We start from the raw sequence: 19,074 nt of genomic DNA, 5'->3' as shown, positions 1-19,074 counted from the left end.
GCAAATCTGTTGCAGGGGTGTGGAGTTGTGAGAGATCCTCTCAGTTGAGGATCTCTCTTTCTTCATGACTCTAGCTTGTGTCACTAGCCAGCACAGAGGGAGACAAACACTTCACAGAGCACTAACTATGCTGTGTGTTCAGAACTCGGTCAGCTGCAGCTGCTTCTCGTCTATCAGCATTGGGGACAGCAGACCTGTGCAGAGTTAGCCTCTGAGTGACAGGCCAGTCGAGGTAAGTGAGTATAGGGAATGACCCAGCAACCTTGAACGTCACTTGGCTTGGGGTAGATGCACACCCTTTCTCTAACAGTAATGTCCTTACCTTCAGGCACCATAAACATACTCACGGTGCTGCTTGTGTTTGTCATCTTGGCACACGCTAGAGTCACCTGGGAACTGGTTTGGGGTGCATGCACAGCAAGGCAAAACTGTGTCTTCAGATGAACCTTTAGAGAAAATCCCCATCTGATACCTACCCGTACATAGGTGCACATGTGATTAAAATCAGATTCCCTAGGGAAGGGGCATGCACAATAGAAAAATAATTATATGACCCAATCTATCAATCAAAATAGAGAACCACCCAAACCACGGCACTTAGTAACTAATCTGTTCTTTCTTCAGAGTCTATACAAAACGAGCCTCAGAGAGTAACCTGGGCTGCTAAGGATGCTTACTCATGAGCCCCTCTGTCAGTTCTGACAGGGTATTCCTTTCTAATCTGCACTACTCCTTTGCTTTGAATAAAGTTCTGCTGCTACGTAGCAAATGTGCAAACTTTTGCTTCAGCTTCTTGAATAATAGGCCAAGAGCCTGGAAATACCTTGCCTGGATCCAGGCCAACAGTAACACAGTGGCCTCGGTCACTGTGGTCGTCTGCTTTCTGTGGCACACCTGAGATAATCTGCTCATAAACAGAAGAGGCTTATTTTGATCCACAGTCATTGGTGCTTCAAGCCCATGGCCAGCTGGCCCCGTTCTGGGTAGGCAGCGCATCTTGGGGATGTGCCTGGAGAGCAAACTTACTCACCTAGTGAGTAAGCAAAATAGAGAAAAGAATGATGGTGGGCTGGGGTTCCACAATTCTTTTCAAAGAAGCCCCCCACTGGGCCCCATCATCTCTCAATAGCACCACCCTAGGGACCGAACCTTTAACACAAGGACGTTCAGGAAGCCTAGCATTGATCTGAACCACAGCTTCTTTCTATAGATAAAGCAATGGCAAGGTAATAGGAAACAGGAGATAAAATGTGTATGGAGACCTTCATTTGTGATAAAAATGCTCAAGAGTTCAGATTATTTCATCCATTTGGTGGATGAAGACATGGATGGTTGGGAACAATAAGTGATATAAACTGCTCAAAGGTGATGGGCAGCCCCACCTTGGGCATTGCTACCCTAGGCCCATATGCGCGTAAGCCCATGGAATGATTCCTGGGATTCAAATTCCATCTGTGTGGATCTAAGACTGATGTTATTTCCAGTGCCATCCTGTGACCAAATAACTGCTCTGTGGGCAGATGTAGAGTAGTTGTTAAAGGTCCAAGATGGAAGACTGAAGAGCACGGGTTCAAATCTCAAGTTACATACAGTGACCTTGTTGGAAGGCTGAAGAGCATGGGTTCAAATCTCAAGTTACATACAGTGACCTTGTTGGAAGGCTGAAGAGCATGGGTTCAAATCTCAAGTTACATACAGTGACCTTGTGCACAGTGTGAGGTTAATCACGGGACACACTGCTAGGTGTTTTCATTATGCAAACATCAGAGTGTGCTTCCACACACCACGGGGGCGCTTCAAAGCTCTTGAGGTCATCCAAAGATGTCATGAGCCCAAGGTGTGTAAGGCTGTCACCCACAGAGCCTGGAACATTCCTAGGAAGCTCTTCAAAAACAGGTAGAACACGCCCTAGTGATAAAAAATATAGGATAGTAAAGCTATAAACTAGCAGTTTTTCATTTCCTATGGTTTTCCAGTTCTAGGTACAGTGTGTTATTGTATGTGCATGGGTAGCAGACTTGCTTGTCTTCATATCATAGCAGGCATGTGAGTCGGGACATGTGCCCTGGCAGCTGTGGCTGTTTGAAAGAAAATAGTCCCAAAGAGAGCGGCACTTTTAGGAGGAGTGGCTTTGTTGGAGTGGATGTGGCTTTGTGGAAGGGAGTGTGTCACTGTGGAGGTGGATTTTGAGGTCTCATATATGCTCAAGCCACACTCGGTGTGACACTTAGACCACTTCCTGTTGCCTGCAAGATGTGGGACTCTCAGCTTCTTCTCCAGCACCATATCTGCCTGTGCATCGCCATGTCTGGCCATGATGCTCAAGGACTAAAGCTCTCTGCACTGTAAGTGAGCCACCCCCATAAATGTCTTCCTTTCTAAGAGTTTCCGTAGTCATGGTGTCTCTTCACAGCAAAAGAAACCCGAACTAAAACAGGAGTTCTAGGTAATGGAAATTTTTTTCAGCTCTACTGTATTGGTTTTTAAAAAAAGGTTTAATTTTTATTTTATGTGTATAAATGTTTGCCTACATGTGAGCTTGTGCATACCTGGCACCTACAGACGAGGGCATCGGATCCCCTAGAATTGGCATTACAGAGAGCTGTGAGCTGCCATGTCAGTGCTAGGAACTGGATCAGTCACCTTTTTTAAAGAAAAAAAAAAACGATTTCTCAGGCTTTTTAGTTTAACAAAAAGTTCCATCTTCTGTTGGGGGTTCCGGAACAACACCCACACTCTCTTCTGCTTTCTTCTCAACTCGCCTCTTTTTAACGTTACATGCCCATCATCGTGGTGTGGAGTCTGTGGCTCCTGGGTCCCTGGAATTTTATTCCACCATCAGGCTGCACATTTGTGACTCCTCTAAAAATAATGATTTGTGCTCGACTTGAGTTTTTGTAGGTGATGGATAAATAAGCATATTTTTTCCTTTTTAAAGTATGAAACTGGCTCCGCTCGAGAAGGGCACGTAGTCAGCGAGCTGGCTTCAAAGTCGAACCCTGTAAAGTTTACAGGCAATCTACAGTGAGACTATCTCAAACAGCCATGAAACAAAAAACAGCACCATCACTTTACAGGGGTTTTTCAGGAGGCTCTGGGATTTAAGTGTTCAAGTTCAGCCTATGTAATAAAATGGAGTTTTATGATGTTTTCCAATAGGCATAGGAGATGGAAGAAAAGCCACTTCTGTCGGTGGGCATCCTAAAAATAAAACCTCAGAGGAGAGTCTAGGGGGTGAAATAAGAGGTGGGCAAAGGTTTGCTGAAGAGAAAGTATGCCAAAGTATCAAGGTAGCAAAATCTCTCATTAACCCACAAAGGCCTGGAAACTAACTAACCTTCCTTCATTCTTCCTCCCTCCCTCCCTCCTTCCCTCTCTTCCTCCCTCCCTCTCTATAGCAAAGCCTTCCTGAGTACCTCTAACAAGGGGAGGTGAGTTAATTAAAGCAGGCTCCCTGAATCTTGTCCTCTCAGGGGAGACAAGCAGGTGAACTGTGACTGTGTCGCGGGTGCTGTCCTGGAGAGGTGACAATGTTTGTTGGGAGCTGGTGACAACACTGGGCTGTGACAAGCACTTCTGGGTTGGTAACTTGTTAGCCTCCTGGCAGCTCAGTAGTAGGTGCTATTAACCTCATCTTGTAGGTTAGAAGAGGGAAGGTAAAGGACTTGCTCCAGATGGGACAATTGGAATGGCTGGTTTTGCCTGGGCGCAGAAAACACGAACCTAAAAGCTATGGGAAATTTTCTGGAGCCAAGTGGACCCAGCAAGTACACTGTCTGCACAGGAGCAGCATGGGCCCCAAGGAAGGTGCTGAGAAGCGTGGCATTCCAGAGGATCTAGGAGACCCAAGATAGGAGAGAGGTGGTGTGTGTGTGTGTGTGTGTGTGTGTGTGTGTGTGCGTGTGCTTGTGCGTGTGTGTGTGTGTGTGTGTGTGTGTGTGTGTAGCGGGGAGCAGCTGTAAGACCCAACAGGAGTCATATGAGGATTTTACGCAGGACTTGAGATACCACTGAAGTCAACTGGCAGTGAAGAGAGTATAGGGAGATCTGGAGAGGGAGATGGGTGTGAGGCTGACCTGATCCTCTAGATGCAAGTGTTGTCCTGAACAAGGCCAGTGACTGGCAAGATGCCGGGAGGGCATTTGAGAGATTATGAAACATTGTATATTTGTGTGTGCACAATTATCTCTCTGTAAAGAGGAGATAGGAAGGATTAAGATGGGTAGACATGAAAAAGAAACAGTCATCAAACGACTTTATTGAGTAAAAATCTCCTTTGTTTTTTGGTTGTTTGTTTGTTTTGTTTTGTTTTTTGCAAAAGGGTCTCCCTGTGTATTTCTGGCTGGCCTGGAACTAGCTATTTAGACCAGATTGGCCTTGAACTCACAGAGATCCTTCACTATGAGGGCTAGGATTACTTATATATTTATTTTTAATCTAAAAATGGCAATATTATAATTAAGGGCATTATGCATACAAGATACTAAAAATTCACACACACACGCACATACGTGCTCACAGTGCATACACTCACATTTACTCACACACATGTGCGCGCACACACACACACACACACTCACACGCACACACACACACACACACACACACACACACCAGTGACTGATATTTGGGAACAATTCTAACCTCAAAGCTGAAGACATATTAAACTGAGCACAGTGTTTTCTAATCTGTAAGAAACTCTCTAGTTGTAGACTAAGAGTTGACTGTGTTCAGGTTTGAGGAAACTGAGCGTTCAACAGTATGTCCCACCCTCTGGCCGTGTCTAACAAGTCACTTCTGCTCTCCTTTATTATTCCTGGGGTCCCAGAACAACAGTGACACCGTTAGCTGACCAAAGCCACTCAGCAGGCAGCAGAAACACACGATCCTTGGACACCTTGTTACAATCCTCTCCAGAGTTTGCTCCTTCCGCTTCCAGAGAAAGTTAGGAAATTTTGCTTAGAAAAAGAAAGAAAATTTTACATAAAAGAAAACATTTCTCAAAAATACAAATGTGGCCTAATTTAATTTCCAATACATGTTCCCCACAGGCTTTGGGGGAAAAGAAGGTTAAAATGCAATTCTCTAAAACGAAGTTATTTGATAGAAGAATATTAACCTCCTCGCCCCTTGTACTTTGACTCCTTTTCGTTCCTTTTCATTTTTGTTTGTCGGTCTATTCATTTTGGTGAGAGCAGGCACGTTGCTAGGTAACGAGCCCATGGCGAGCCAGCACGTTAGTCTGGCTGACTGGCCCGGGTGGCAGACTTCCCTAGTGCTGGCTGGCGGCAATGCAGTCTCTCACAAAAAGCATTTATCACCGGGCAGGCACAGTAATGGCCACTCAGTGGAGGGGAAATTGAGCTGACCCGAAGGCCAAAGCTGTTAGGGAGAATGGTGGGAAGGGTAAGAGGGTCACAGCACCCTTTTCCCACCCACTTAGTGGGCAGTAAGCGGTAGAACAGCCTAGCCACTGTTTTCTCTAACGTATCCCGAGGCTTTGCACCTGAAATAAATGTTTGCTTGACATTAACGATAAAAAAAAAAGGAGGCAAAAAATAAAATCCGTTTGTTCTGAGAACAATGAGCCGACCAAGGAGCCTGTGATTTAAAGTTAGGCCAGCCCCCTCAAGCCCCCAAGATCTGATTTGGATAGTCACGTTGAAGGGAGATCCGCAGGGAAGGGGCGTTCTAAACAATTAGGGCACCCTCATCATGAGCATGCAAGAACGTCTGTACACCCTTGAATCTGAAAGTAGATACATGGAATTTATATCATATGCATCAAATATGGGTCACAGCAGAAACCATCTTCTCCAGAGGCCAATGAAGCTCCATGATACATTCCCTCGGAGTTAACTTCGGGTTTCCATGGGATAAACTTTAGCCAAACAGGAATGGCTTAGGGTACTTTTGAAACACCAAATGACCACACATATGTGCATGTATACTTACTTATGCCATGTTAAAGATTTTTCTGGAAACGACCTTACTTCTTCGTTATTTTTACCCCAGATTTATTTTTGCGTGAATAACTAAAGAAGAAAGCAGATGTTAGAGACAAAGTCAAGAAATATATGATTAATACCTATAAGAATTAAAATCTTTATAAATACTATCAAAGTCACACATAAAAATATTTTTTAATGTAGAGTGTAGGAACCCAGGCAAGATTCCACTGTGGGAGAACACAGACATTTCTTTCTTAGACCATGTATCTTTTGCAATCAACTGTAAAAACCCCATGCCGTTTTGTTTTTGAACTTGAGAAATTATAGAAAGGAGTCTAAATATCTGCACTAAAAGTAAGCACTGCATATTACCCGGATTTCATTTTTTAAATTATGTTCCATATTTAGCAGAGTGCGTTCCAACACCGCTCTACCTGGGTGCAAGCTTGTCTTTCATTTTTCCAATGAGAAACACATAGCTCTCTCTCTGAAATTTGTACCCAGAACCTGTTCGCTGTGTGAACTGAGCTAAATAGTTCTCCGCTCTGTCCACCGGTGTCTTGCCGGTGAAGGGAAGAAAATCCTACCTGGGTTACCATCCTGCGTCGTTCCGAGACTCACATGGTGCGCTATGTATGAAATACCACGCTGACGTGAGACAACAGTTGTTTTGAGAAAGAAAAAAGCAAAACACCGCAAGGCCCTGGAAAGATGGGAGGGAGGATCTCAAGAGCTCCCAGGAGTTCTCTTGTTTTTGATAGGAAGAGGCCAGGCACTAGCCGGGCAGAACCAGCCACCTGTGGTCTTTTTGGCCAATGAGCCTCAAGTTCTCCACAGGCCGGGGGACCCTGTGGCTTTTCTTCCAAAACGAAACAGTGTTAGGAAGCACAGGGGGAGCCTGCTCGTCACTGCGCTCCTCTGCTTTCAAACAACAATATTTAACCAACAAAAGAAGAGACCAAGTCAACCCCAGTTTAGTGTTTCCCCTGAAAGCCATCAAATAAAAACGTGAACTTTAAAATTGATCAGGATTAATTTCACTGACACTGTATCATAACATATCCCTCTTCAGAGACTCATTTGCTGAGCTGCAGATGCAAAGAAAGTAAGGAAAGAAATAAATCAGATTACAATACGGCAATTAGACTTTTGCCACTGATAGAATACCAAAAGCGTGCGATCTATCAAAGCCTTAGCAAACAGAGGTAAACAAAAGACTTATATTTTCTTTCCGAACACCGAGAGAGGAAGATTAAAATAATAACCAAGACCATGTGTATCGATAAATTTAATTTATAAATGTTGTTCGGTTGCCGAAAGATGCCACTTCATCTGCTAATTTGAAGAGTGCCACAGGCGGGGATGATTTATCAAAGCCAGCACCATCTAGGAAGGAAGGCTGCTCTCATCTCTACAGATGCTCCCATCCTAGATGAGGGGCAGCCAGCCAATGGGAAGTGCGGTTTGGTAAGTGTATCAAGCTCGGATTGGAAACTCAGTATACAGTACATCTCTTTCCAGGGAGTGTCAATCTCAAGTACCTGTGCCAGGCCTCGCCCTTACACTTTATCTTAGTTTACCATGGTAACACCCATGGAGTGGTTATCTGCCATTTTTATTATTTCAATGTACAGACAAGAAATGTGATTCTGACAGAAAAAAAAATGAACACTTTTAAGACAGGGTTTCATTCTGTAGCCCAGACCGGCCCTAAACTTCTGATCCTTCTGCCTCAGTCTGCCCCCACCCTGTCCCCGCCATACACTGGGATTCTAGGCCTGTAGCATCGTGCCCTGCTATCGACTTGCTGTTAATAAATATTAGAGTCAGGTTGTGAATCCAGGCCTCCTCAACTTCAAGATGTGTACTCATAGGGTCTGGAGAGATGATTCAGTGCTTAGAAGTATTTTTTTTTCAGAGGACTTGGGTTCAGTTCCCAATACCCACATGGTGGCTCACAACTCTGAAACTCCAGTTCTTTGGGGTCTGATGTCTTCTTCTGAACTCCATGGGCAACAGGCATGTCTGTGATAGACATATGATACGTATAGGCAAAAAAAAAAAATCATGCACACAGAATAAAAATAAAATTTAAAAAATGTGTGCTTACAGTCACAGCCATATAAATATTTAAATATGTGTGCTCGAAACACAAGCTAATACCTGAAAATTAAGTTTTGGTCAAAGGATTGTGGTGATTGAAGAGCTAAGAAGCATTGAAAGGAAACCTTTTCCCAGATCAAGAAGTTGAGGTGAACTGGTACCAAGAGGCCTTGCAAGGGCTTGGTTAGATGATTGTTCTAACATGGGGTCTCTGCAAACGTGCTTCAGTGGCTAGCACAGTACAATCTGTGGTGGCACACACCTGCAATTGAGCACTTGGGAGGTAGAAGCAAAGAGGATCACAAATTCAATGCCAGTCCAGGCTAACTAGCAAGATCCTGTCTTCCAAAGAAATTAAATATCAGTCAATACCAACACTTCTATCCATATAAAGGCTAAAAAATATATCAGCTACAAGACTAGGTAGATCTGCTTTGGCGACCTGCCTCTGCCTCCTGAGTGCTGGGATTAAAGGTTTGCGCCATCACTGACTGGCTTGGCCTAGCTCTTATAGTTACCATGTATCAGTAATTCTATGGTGGATGTAATGCTTTCAACAGTATCCCCCTCAAATGCCCTTGCCAGATACAGTTAAGATAAAGTTAAGATGGGATCACACTGGAATAAAGAGGACTTCTACCTCAATGACTGACATCCTTATTTTCTTATGGGTAACTGATTTCCCAAAAAGAGAAAAGAAAAAGACACAGACACAGACAATGTGAGAATGGGCATACGACGCTAGAGGCAGGGATTAGAATGATGGATCCATAACCAAGGGATGTCCAAGGTTGCCAGCAACTTTCAGGGACTAGGAACCAGGCTTGAAACAGGCTTAGTGGGCATTCTGGAAGGCATGAACTTGTATTGTCTTCAGTGGTTTAAGCCTGTTGCAATTTGTTATGACAACCTAGGAAACGGGTGCAACTCTCATTCCCAACACCCCCTTTTCCTTCTGAGACTTATAACCACCACACATTGAGATAATTACTCAAATATAGTATAGTTAACAGCTAGCGGACGATTAGAAACAAGCTAGAAGGGTAAGAACTGTGGAGAGACACGTGGACCACAAGGAGGGTGGATAATTGGGTGGAACATTCCATAGTAGTAATGGGGATGTTCAGAAAAAGACAAATGAGTACAGTTTGTTGGAGACCAATTATTGTATGAAGAGTAAAGGAATGAAAAGAAGCCAAGTTCTTACTGGAGGTCTTTTAAAGATGGGTCCCTCTATGACGCTTGAGACCCTCGCTAGCCAAATCACGGTCTGTAGACCAGTAGATAAGGCATTCGTGGAAGCATGTTAGAAACACGGAGAGCATGCTGGGAAACATTGCCTTGCTATTATGACACCAGCAGTAGCATCTGGAGGTGTCCTTAGAAATGTACCCATCAGTACTCAGGTGACTGAGGGAGCTCTAGCGTAAGCACAGACAGCACCAATAGCCACCATCTACTGATCAGGCATTGTGTGGTGTGCTTGTATGTACCCATTTCTTAAATCATCTTAAGGGACTTATTTTGCAATTATAATGGAAAGTACAGAAAACATGGCCATGGAATCACGTCCAACTAACCACAGATTCTGAGTAAAAACTTTGGCACTGGCATGCATAGAAAGCAAAAGGAGATTATTTAATTTGTTTTAATTATTTTACATGTAAAAGTGTTTTGCTTATATGTGTATCTGTGCACCATGTGCATGAAGTGTCTGTGGAGGTCAGCAGAGGGTGTCAGATCCCCTGCAACTGGAGTTACAGATGGTTGGAAGGCACCATGTGGGAGCTAGGAATCAAACCCAGGCCTCTGGAAGAGCAGTCAGTGCTCTTAACCACTGAAGCAGCTCTCCAGTCCTAGATGCGGAATTGCTAATTACATCACAACATCTTATTGATTGCTTTTGGGTCACTGCTGTTCTGTTTGTTGGTTTGGCAGTGTGGAGGACCAAATGCAGAGCCCTGTATACAACAGACAGATGCTCCACCATGTGCTGCATGCCTAGTCCTACTTCTCACCTTTTGTTTTGAGACAGAGTCTCACAAAATTACCAAGCCTGGCCTTGAACTCGGAACGTCCCTGCCTCATCCTTCTTAGTGACTGGCTTAGAGGCTGGCACTTCCATCCATGCCAACAATATGCTGTGGTCGTACCTGGCCATCATTTAAGCCCCTTAAATGTCTTGAGGCACCAGTTCTTTGTGTTTGCAGCCTATCAGTGCCTCCTTCCTAGTTCTTTATAAAATATTTAATAAGTTGTTGTGGGTTATAGTAGCCTACTTGTTCTGTAGAACTCTAGAAATTAATCTTCCTATCAAACTGTCCCCAATATTCATTATGCAAGTACAGATGTGTCCAAAGATATGTGTGTCTGCAAGGACATAAGTGTGTGTGTGTGTGTGTGTGTGTGTGTGTGTGTGTGTGTGTATGTGTGTGTGGTAGCAACCAGAAGGCAACCTCAGGTGTTGTTTTCAGGAGTCATTCACCTTGGTTTTTGAGACAGCACCTCTCACTGGCCTGGGTGTCACCAATTAGGCTAGGCTAGCTGGCCAGTGAGCCCCAATGATCCTCCTGTCTCTCTCCAGCTCTCCAGCACTGGAAGTAGATCATGTGCCCCATGACTGTCTTTTTACATAGATACTGGTGATGGACCTCAGATCCTTGTGCTAGACATGAGTCTGCTTTTCTTGATTCCAAGAGGCATCCTGTGTTTGTCGTGATAGACACAGGGAAGAACAAAGTATGGATAATCAGCCCCAAAGTGCACATGCAGTATGTACTGCAGTAGGGAGACTGAGCACTGGCTTCTTCATCATCCTTCAAATACTCCGAGACTTTACACCTTTGCACGGGAAGTTCCCACTACCTGGACCACCTTGATTTATCTATCAAGATCTCATTCATTTTTCCAGATCCAGACCGAAAACCCCTTGTGACTTCCTTCCCAGGTTCCCCCACAATCCACTGCTTGCTACTTACACGTCTCTAACACCTCTTCACACTTGTGAGGGTGGAACCTGTCATGCAATGGCTCATTCACTGCTTGTTTCTCTCCTCACCCCCAAACGGACGCAGAATTTTAGGAGACTGGTGGTGGTGGTGGGATGCTGTCTTCTCAATCTTTTCTCCCAGTGCTTAGCTTGGTGATAAACTTGGAATGCAGATTTACTGCAGATATGGCAAGTGTCAACTCTGCCTGGCTAGATCCCTGCCCCTCCCACCGTCTGTGTCCACATCTTATAAAACTGATAATGAAACCTACTCAGAAGGGTAGGGTAAGGTAATGAGATATTATGGAAATATGCCAAGCATCATGTGGGGCACAAACTAAGGTCTCCCAAAGGAGTAGAATAAAAAATGGAAGAGGGTGTAGAGCGAAAGTAAAACCGTTATGATAAAAACTGTCCCTACTGAGTGAGGACCGGACCTGTTTTAGGTGAGTTCTATACCCATTACTTCATGACTCAACAACTACTTGATAGCATTATCATTATTTTTACACTTTATTTAGTTACTTACTTATTTGTCAGGATATATGTGTGCCATGGCATGTGTGCAGAGGTCAGAGGGCAGGCAGCCTGTGGGGTTCAGTTCTCCTCTATCATGTGGGTTCTGGGGATCAAGCTCAGGTTGTCAGTTTTGGCAGCGGAGCGCTTACTAAGGCATTTTGCAGGCCTATCATTTTCATTTAATAAGTAAAATAATTACTTAATTACTTATTAAGGACTAAAAAAAGTCAAGGCCTTTGTCTAAGTCCAAGAGGAAGGCAGCTTAAAACTATGATCCAAGTGAACCCTAAACCACATTTCCAGAAAAAGCATCAACCACCACCACTATCGGCCATAATATTTAATACTTCCCTATGGTCCAAGTGAACCCCAAACCACGGGTCCAAGTGAACCCCAAACCACGTTTCCAGAAAAAGCATCAACCACCACCACTATCGGCCATAATATTTAATACTTCCATTGGTGTAGCAGCCCACTCCCCTGGGATCACAATACTTTCAACCTCAGGTTTGCACAAAACCCTTAAAAAATCTGAGCACTTTTGAAATTGCATTCCTGAATGCTAGAAAAATACAGCTGTCAGTAGTCACAAGGACTTGGCTGTGCCTCGTGAAACACAAGCTGTGCTAACAGGGGCATGTGCGGCTGTTGGGGGCTGTACACCGAGGGTGTGTAGCCGGCACAGTGAAGGGAGCTTCCCACGTTCAGAGCAATGTTTACAGGCCAGCAAGTTAGCAGGGACACAAGCGGCATCCAAACATGACGGAGATTCTTTTGATCTTGGCTACATGAAATCCTTTCTGTCGCTGCAGCTAGACTCCCCCACCCCCACCCCTTAAAGGAGATGACACTATAAGATGGGAAAGTGATTTCCTTTTTGTGGGCTGGTTCTGTTAGAGCAGAAATTATTTAGCTTTTTTTTAAAAAATCAAATTATTTATCTTAGTGTTCCCTCAAGCTTCCAAATCGCTGAGCAACATGATGCTCCGGCCTGTGCTCTCCTCCCTGAGTCTATCTGAGTAAATTAATTACAGGGCAATCCTGGGGAATTAAGTGTGTTTTAAGTTCAGAGGCATCTGCTCAGAGACTTCTAATGCTGCTAAATAGTCCCTTTGGAGATGCTCTCGATAGTGTGAGCGGTATAATTTTCATTTCCGCTGGCACGGTGGCATATGACTTCTTCGGTTTCAGCTCCCCTCCGATTGACCTGTCAAGGGCATAAACCACCCTGAAGATGTTCCTGCAACATGTATGCTTCTCCAGTTGGTGGAAAGGACCAGACAATCTGTGTTGTGGAAAGAAATAACTTAGAAGATTTCCCAGTTTTCATGTGATACATACTCCACACACACACACACACACACACACACACACACATCCCACAATCTGTACTTTTAATAGGCTTACTGGACAATAGGAAAAAACAAATAAACATTTTCTTAAATAACAGATATTCCATGTATCTAAGGACATGAATTGTGGGGGGCAGGGTGGGGGGGAAATCTATGGTTTTGTTAATCTATTATGTGAGATAGAGATGCATTTTTAAGTTGAATGCCAATAAGAGGTTTCCAGGGGAGAGACGGGAACACAAGAGCTGAAAATTATTCTTTGTATTTTTTTCTTGTCTTCTAAAATGAGGATGTGATGAAGTTTATCATTAGATTTTTCCAAAGCGTACACACACACACACACACACACACACACACATGTTCTGGTTTGGAAGACCTTTACATCCATTTTAAGAGAGCAGTTTTCCCCTAGTTCAGAATAAGCAGAAGCAGTACCTGGTCACCCTCTGTTCCAGGGGCAACTCTGGGACAACTTAGAAGAGCCACTCAGCACCCATCCTTCCTCCATTTTGACTTTTGGGAAAATTAAGTGTAGAAAAAGGAAACCATCTTGAGTAAAACAAAGGCAAAGTTATGTTTTAAGTCACTAGTGAATTATACAATGTGACCTAAGCCATGTGTGCATTACCGAATGCACATGAGGTTAGCAAACAGCTGGCCCTTTGGAATACTAGATATGGACTCTCTCCGGCGGCCTTGTGTCGGAGGTCTTGTCCTCATTCCTAGGAATAGTGGAACCTTTCAGAGGTGGATCCTCATAGAAGGAAGTTAGGTCATGGAGGGGCTAATTGGGACCATTGCCCCCTCTCCTTCCCCTTTCCCTTTCTGCTTCCCAGTCACCCAGAGGTGAACAGGCCACCTGGCCGGCAGCACACATCTGCTCTCCCTCTGGCTGTAAGCGCTCAGCCCAGCCCTCCTTCAGACCACAGCTCCTCTCTGACTGCTCCAAGAAGTAGTTACACACGCGCCACATGGAAGGCAAGACGTCTCCGTCCACCAATTGCCCTCTGCCTTGTGGAATCTTCCAGGCTCATCAGTGCCTTGGGATTTGCATACTTGTCTGTTTCCCTCACCTAGAAAGAAAATTTCGTAGGAACAGATTCCCAAATGCCTCACATCAACTAATTGCACAGGGAGAGTGAAATGAATGAATAAACACGAGCAGTTGTGTGTCAGTCTCGTCTCTGTTCTGGAAATGAACGTAGCGTCTTCCTGGGATAGAGAGGCCAGTGTGCGCAGCATACACAGTGGGCCCTGCACAGTTGTGGGTCCTGCACCTGCACAGTCAACCAATCACTGATCGAAACCATTTTGGGGGGAAACGTTGTGCCTGTATTAAACACATAGAGGCTATTTTCTTGTCATTATCCTCTAAATAGCACCATATAGCATTTCCATTACATTATGTGTTATAAGTAACATAGAGATGGATGGTTTAAAGTAGACATAGGGTCTGCAAAGGCTATAATGCAAACAATCTGCCATTTTGTCCTAGAATCTTAAACACGTCCAGGTTTCTATAGCCACAGGAGCCTTGGAATTAGCTGATCACAGACACCATGGGACAATTGAATATCGATGATGGTTTCTTCACTGTATTTTAATCAGCTTGACAATAATAACAGTGTCTTCTTGGACCTTGCCTGCATGTCTTGCACATAGTAGGAACTTACTTTTAACCAATGGAAAAGTGGTTCTAGACTACAAAGGCCCTTCCTTCTCGTCTTTGCATATCAAATATCGGTTTAGAAAGTCAACTTCCACCACTATCTCAAGTAATTACTAATTCATCCTTGCCAGTGAATACACTCTTCACAGCCTTACGAAATATACTCGTTCCTTTATGCCTTGGTTCTAAGATTCGTATTTTGGGGGTTCTTGATATTTTTTGTTATTGTAAGGCACGACTCAGTCATATTGTAGATAAAAGCTTTATAAATTGTATTAACTCTCACATTTGTCACCAGATATTCCACCATTGGGTTCATCTAAGAGCCATGTTGAATAACCAAAAAAAAAAAGAAAAAAGAAAAAAAAAGAAAGATTTGAGAAGCAATCCACTCACATTTGGGGTCTGTTCACCTGGAGATGAGCAGGGTTTATTTGTCCATAGAGCTATACTATGCTTGTCACATGAGAATGCATGCTTTCTTCTGCTCTGTGTACTCTTGGATAGGAAGATATTATCCCCTAGCCCTAGCATGACTGTTCCCAATCTTCCCGCTTGTATTCGTTGTTTTTGCATCTCTGTGACCAGAATACTCAAGAGAAACAACTCAAGGAAGGGAAGGTCTCCTTCAGCTCACAGTTCAGAAGGTTCAGTCCATGAGTACTGACTCCATAGGCTTGGGCAGGACATCGTGGCAGTGGGAACATGTGACAGAGGTCAGCTGTTCATCTCGTGGCAGGCAGGAGGCAGAGAGAGTGAGCGAGCAACAGGAAGCAAGCAGGGCTACAGTGCACCCAAGAACCCAGCCCTGTGTGCCGCCTCCTCCAGTTAGGTGCCACCTCCAGAGTTTCCAGAATCTCGTAAGACAGCACCAGCAGAAGGGGATCACATGTTGAAAGCATCAGCCGTGGAGCCATTTTGGTTTCCATCATAGTCCTGCCAGAGTCATTCATCCCCCACCACCGAAGAAGTGGTGGTGGGAAGACGGATGAACAATTAGGAGTGACAGAGTGTGGAGGACACAATGCATTTGCGTCATATTCTCACACCCTAACCAGGAATTCCGGAGTGCCATCACACAATGACCTTGGAGTTGACCAGGTTTGAAAACAGCCTCTGAAGGGAGTTGACTAGAAAGTCTCTCCCTGGGTCTTATGCCAACTGCTGGCCCCCCCCCCAAATAAGCCAGAGTTCTAGGAGACAACTGTCAGATGCTTCTCAATCCTGAGCAAGAACACTTCCTGTCTCTAAAAGGGCTGCCCAGGATCAAGAACAGACTAATTTGGAGATACTGAGGTTCCACAATATTCCAGTACCCACAAATTCAGGTCCAGTAAATCTGATTGTTCTCAGTTATGGGAAATTTGCAGATGCTCCATCCAGGCCACTTTGACTAGAAACCTGGTAATGTCAGGGACCATGTCTAAATTTTCTTTGCACCAATCAATAAGCACAGGCCCTAGAGAATCACACAAAGGTAAATGCCAATGGATGATCATCCTAGATCTAGCTATCATTTTCTGCAAGATTATGCCTAAAAACAGTCCAATCATACTGACTGCACAACCTCCCAAATACATCTATTACATTAGTAAAAAAAAAATAGAGTTGTACTATATCTTAGCTTTGTCAAATTTTTGTAATTAGTGATTTTATACAATGATGTCAAGAATTTTAATAAATTAATTACTATATCTGATGAGTAATCTTATGAAGCCTTTGGTTATAAACAAAAGAGACAAAGTCTGTTAATGTAAACAGAAAAAAGTACTTTCTGGAAAGACTCAGTGTCATTGATAATCTCTCTGATAGCTGCATAAGTAGGTTTGGAAAAGAAAGATCAACCCCAACAGTGACTTTAACCCCACATGAATTTGCACCAACATTTTCTTGTGGCCTTACAGTACTCTCTTGAAGATTTAAGTCCTAGAAGAGAGAAGTTGATTCTCCTAACTTAGGTACATCCATTGGTTAAAGAAGGAAAGGGGACCTCATTTACATTGATCCTATTCACAACAAGGGAACGCAATGCATAAAATAGAATGGGCATTCCTTTATGAAAAGAAAGGATGTCACAGGGCTGGAAAACCTCAGTGTCCAGAACAGTGAAAGGCAAATAAAGATTCATATATCATGAGTGCTTATACACACCGAGCACACAGACTACAGATTACCTTATATAAGCATGTCTCATTTCTCCTCAGCCTGTCTGTAAGAAAAGCATTCTGTCCCTGTTTTACAAATGGAAAAACTGAGGCTCAAAGAGATGGGTGGCTAGTACCATTTATCTAATAAGCAAAGAAGTGAAAACCTGAACTCAGGTTTATCTGATATTTGTTGAAAAAAATAATCTTGGTGTTGTACAAAGAATGCATGAATAAAAATTATTTGGCAAGGCAATTTGATTTTTTTCAAAGGGTGCATCAGAACCCAGACTGGACTAGCAAGTAGCAGACCCTGCCAAAATGGCTTCCGTCTTGACTGATGAGGTAGGTGGTGACCACTACTCTCCCTGTTAATGTGCCGTGATTGGCTAGTTTGAGTAAAGGGGAAGGTTTGGGAAATATGGACCCTTGTCAGGCAGACTACCTTTGATAGAAAAAACTGTTTCTCATGTATTTGCATTGTACTGTGTGTGCAAGTTTAAGTCACAATTATTGATGAATTGTCTGTCTCGAGGTCATACTGTATGAGGTCAGGGCTGAAGATAGAAGAATGCTGTTCAGGTCTTGGCTTTGCCATTTTGTGATCACGTAATCACCAATCATCACCAGAAGAGAAAACAGTACAGACTTAGTCATGCCTACTGGGTTTCTGAAGTGGTGGTGTTAGAGAAACTGAACCAAGAAGTCTGAAGCAATGAACTTATGAAGAGAAAAGGCTTATTTTGTGATGCGGGATTCCCCTCTGTACGCTGTGAATATGTTTTATTACCATTGGTTAATAAAGAAGCTCCTGTCACCTATGGCAGGGCAGACTATAGCTAGGCAAGAAAACTAAACTGAATGCAAGAAGAAAGAAGGCAGAGTCAGGCAGACACCATGTGGCTACCGAAGGAGAAGGATGCAGGAACCTTACCAGCAAGACATGCCTCATGGTGATAAACAGAAGAATAGAAATGGGTTAATTTAATATGTAAGAGCTATGAATATGCCTGAGTCATTGGCCAAACGGTGTTGTAATTAACAGAGTTTCTGTGTAATTATTAGGATCTGGGCAACCAGCAATGAAAGCACAGTTTCCATTTACAATTTTGGCCCATAATGTTGGAAGTTCTAGTCTGTAATGGTGTGGATCTATGACTTTTAGACCAGTGGTCAGGGAGAAACTGAACATCATGGCAGGAGCATGTGGCAGAGGAAAAAAAATGCTCACATAAAAGTCAAGAAGCAAAAAAAGAACAAAGAAGGACCTGGGGGGGTCCCATAATCCCTTTCAGGGACTGTCTTCAGTGACCTAAAAGACTTCCTCCTAGGCCCTACCTCTTTGTGTGCATGTGTGTATGTGTGTGTGTGTGTGTGTGTGTGTGTGTGTGTGTGTGTGTGTGTGCATAGGCATAGAAGTGCATATGTGCATGTAGAAACCAGAGGTCAGCACTGGGTATCTTACTCAAGGTTCTCTATCTTATATTTTTAAGACAGACTCTCTCTCAGAACCCAGAGCTGAGGAGTTGATGAATTCAGCTAGACTGGTTGGTGACTGACCTCAGAGAGTCATTCTCCTGTCTCCTCTTCTCAGTTCGGGAGTTACAGGGACTCACTTCCACACCCAGTTGTCTTTTACACGGTTCCTGGGAATCTGAACTTGTCCTCATTCTTGTATGGCAAACACTTTGCCGATTGATCCATCTCACTGCCCCCCAGGCTCCTCCTCTTAAAGATTCCAAGCTGGGGGCAGGCCTCTAAGCAGCATGAGCCCTTGGGATACAGTTCAGATGCAAACCATGGTGTGATGGCTTGAATGAGAAATGTGCCCCAAAGGCTCATGTGTTTGAGCCCTGGGTCCCCAGATGGTGGTGCTGTTTGGGAAGGTTTAGGAAGTATGGCCCTGGTGGAAGAAGATTGTCATTGGGGGCGGGCTTTGAGTGTTTGTGGTACACCCCATGCTTAGTCTGACTGTCTGTGTTATCACCCCATGTTTAGTCTGAGTTTCTGTGGTGTCACCCTATGTTTACTCTGAGTGTCTGTGGTATCACCCCATGTTTAGTCTGAATATCTGTGTTCTCACCCCATGCTTAGTCTGAGTGTCTATGGTGTTAACCCATGTTTAGTCTGACTGTCTGTGGTGTCACCCTTGTTTCGCTTGGTCTTTGGTTCACGTCTGTGACTTAAGGTGTGAGCTCTCAGCTTCCTGCTCTTACAGTCATGCCTGCCGCTTGCTGCCCACCATGGTGGCCTCTCACTCTCTGTTACCATAAGCCAAGATGGATTCTTCCATAAGTTGATTTTGGTCATGGTGTTTTATAACAACTAAAGAAAAGCAACTGATATA

The 19,074-nt window shown here is 43.9% G+C and overlaps 1 long non-coding RNA gene across 1 annotated transcript in view; it reads left to right on the top strand.

Annotated features, from left to right (window-relative positions):
- The first annotated feature begins 37 nt into the window (after positions 1-37).
- LOC146895107 (uncharacterized) overlaps positions 38-19,074 on the top strand; it is a 37,383-nt gene continuing 18,346 nt past the window's right edge. Inside the window, exon 1 of the long non-coding RNA XR_015000725.2 lies at positions 38-232. This is a non-coding gene — a long non-coding RNA (uncharacterized LOC146895107). The remainder of the gene's footprint in view (positions 233-19,074) is intronic.

Source organism: Myodes glareolus, chromosome 3 (genome assembly GCF_982192425.1).
Source record: "Myodes glareolus chromosome 3, mMyoGla1.1, whole genome shotgun sequence".
In the NCBI taxonomy this organism is placed as follows: domain Eukaryota; kingdom Metazoa; phylum Chordata; class Mammalia; order Rodentia; family Cricetidae; genus Myodes; species Myodes glareolus.
The sequence above is the reverse complement of the archived record's forward strand: the minus strand, read 5'-3'. Positions and strand labels throughout refer to the sequence as shown.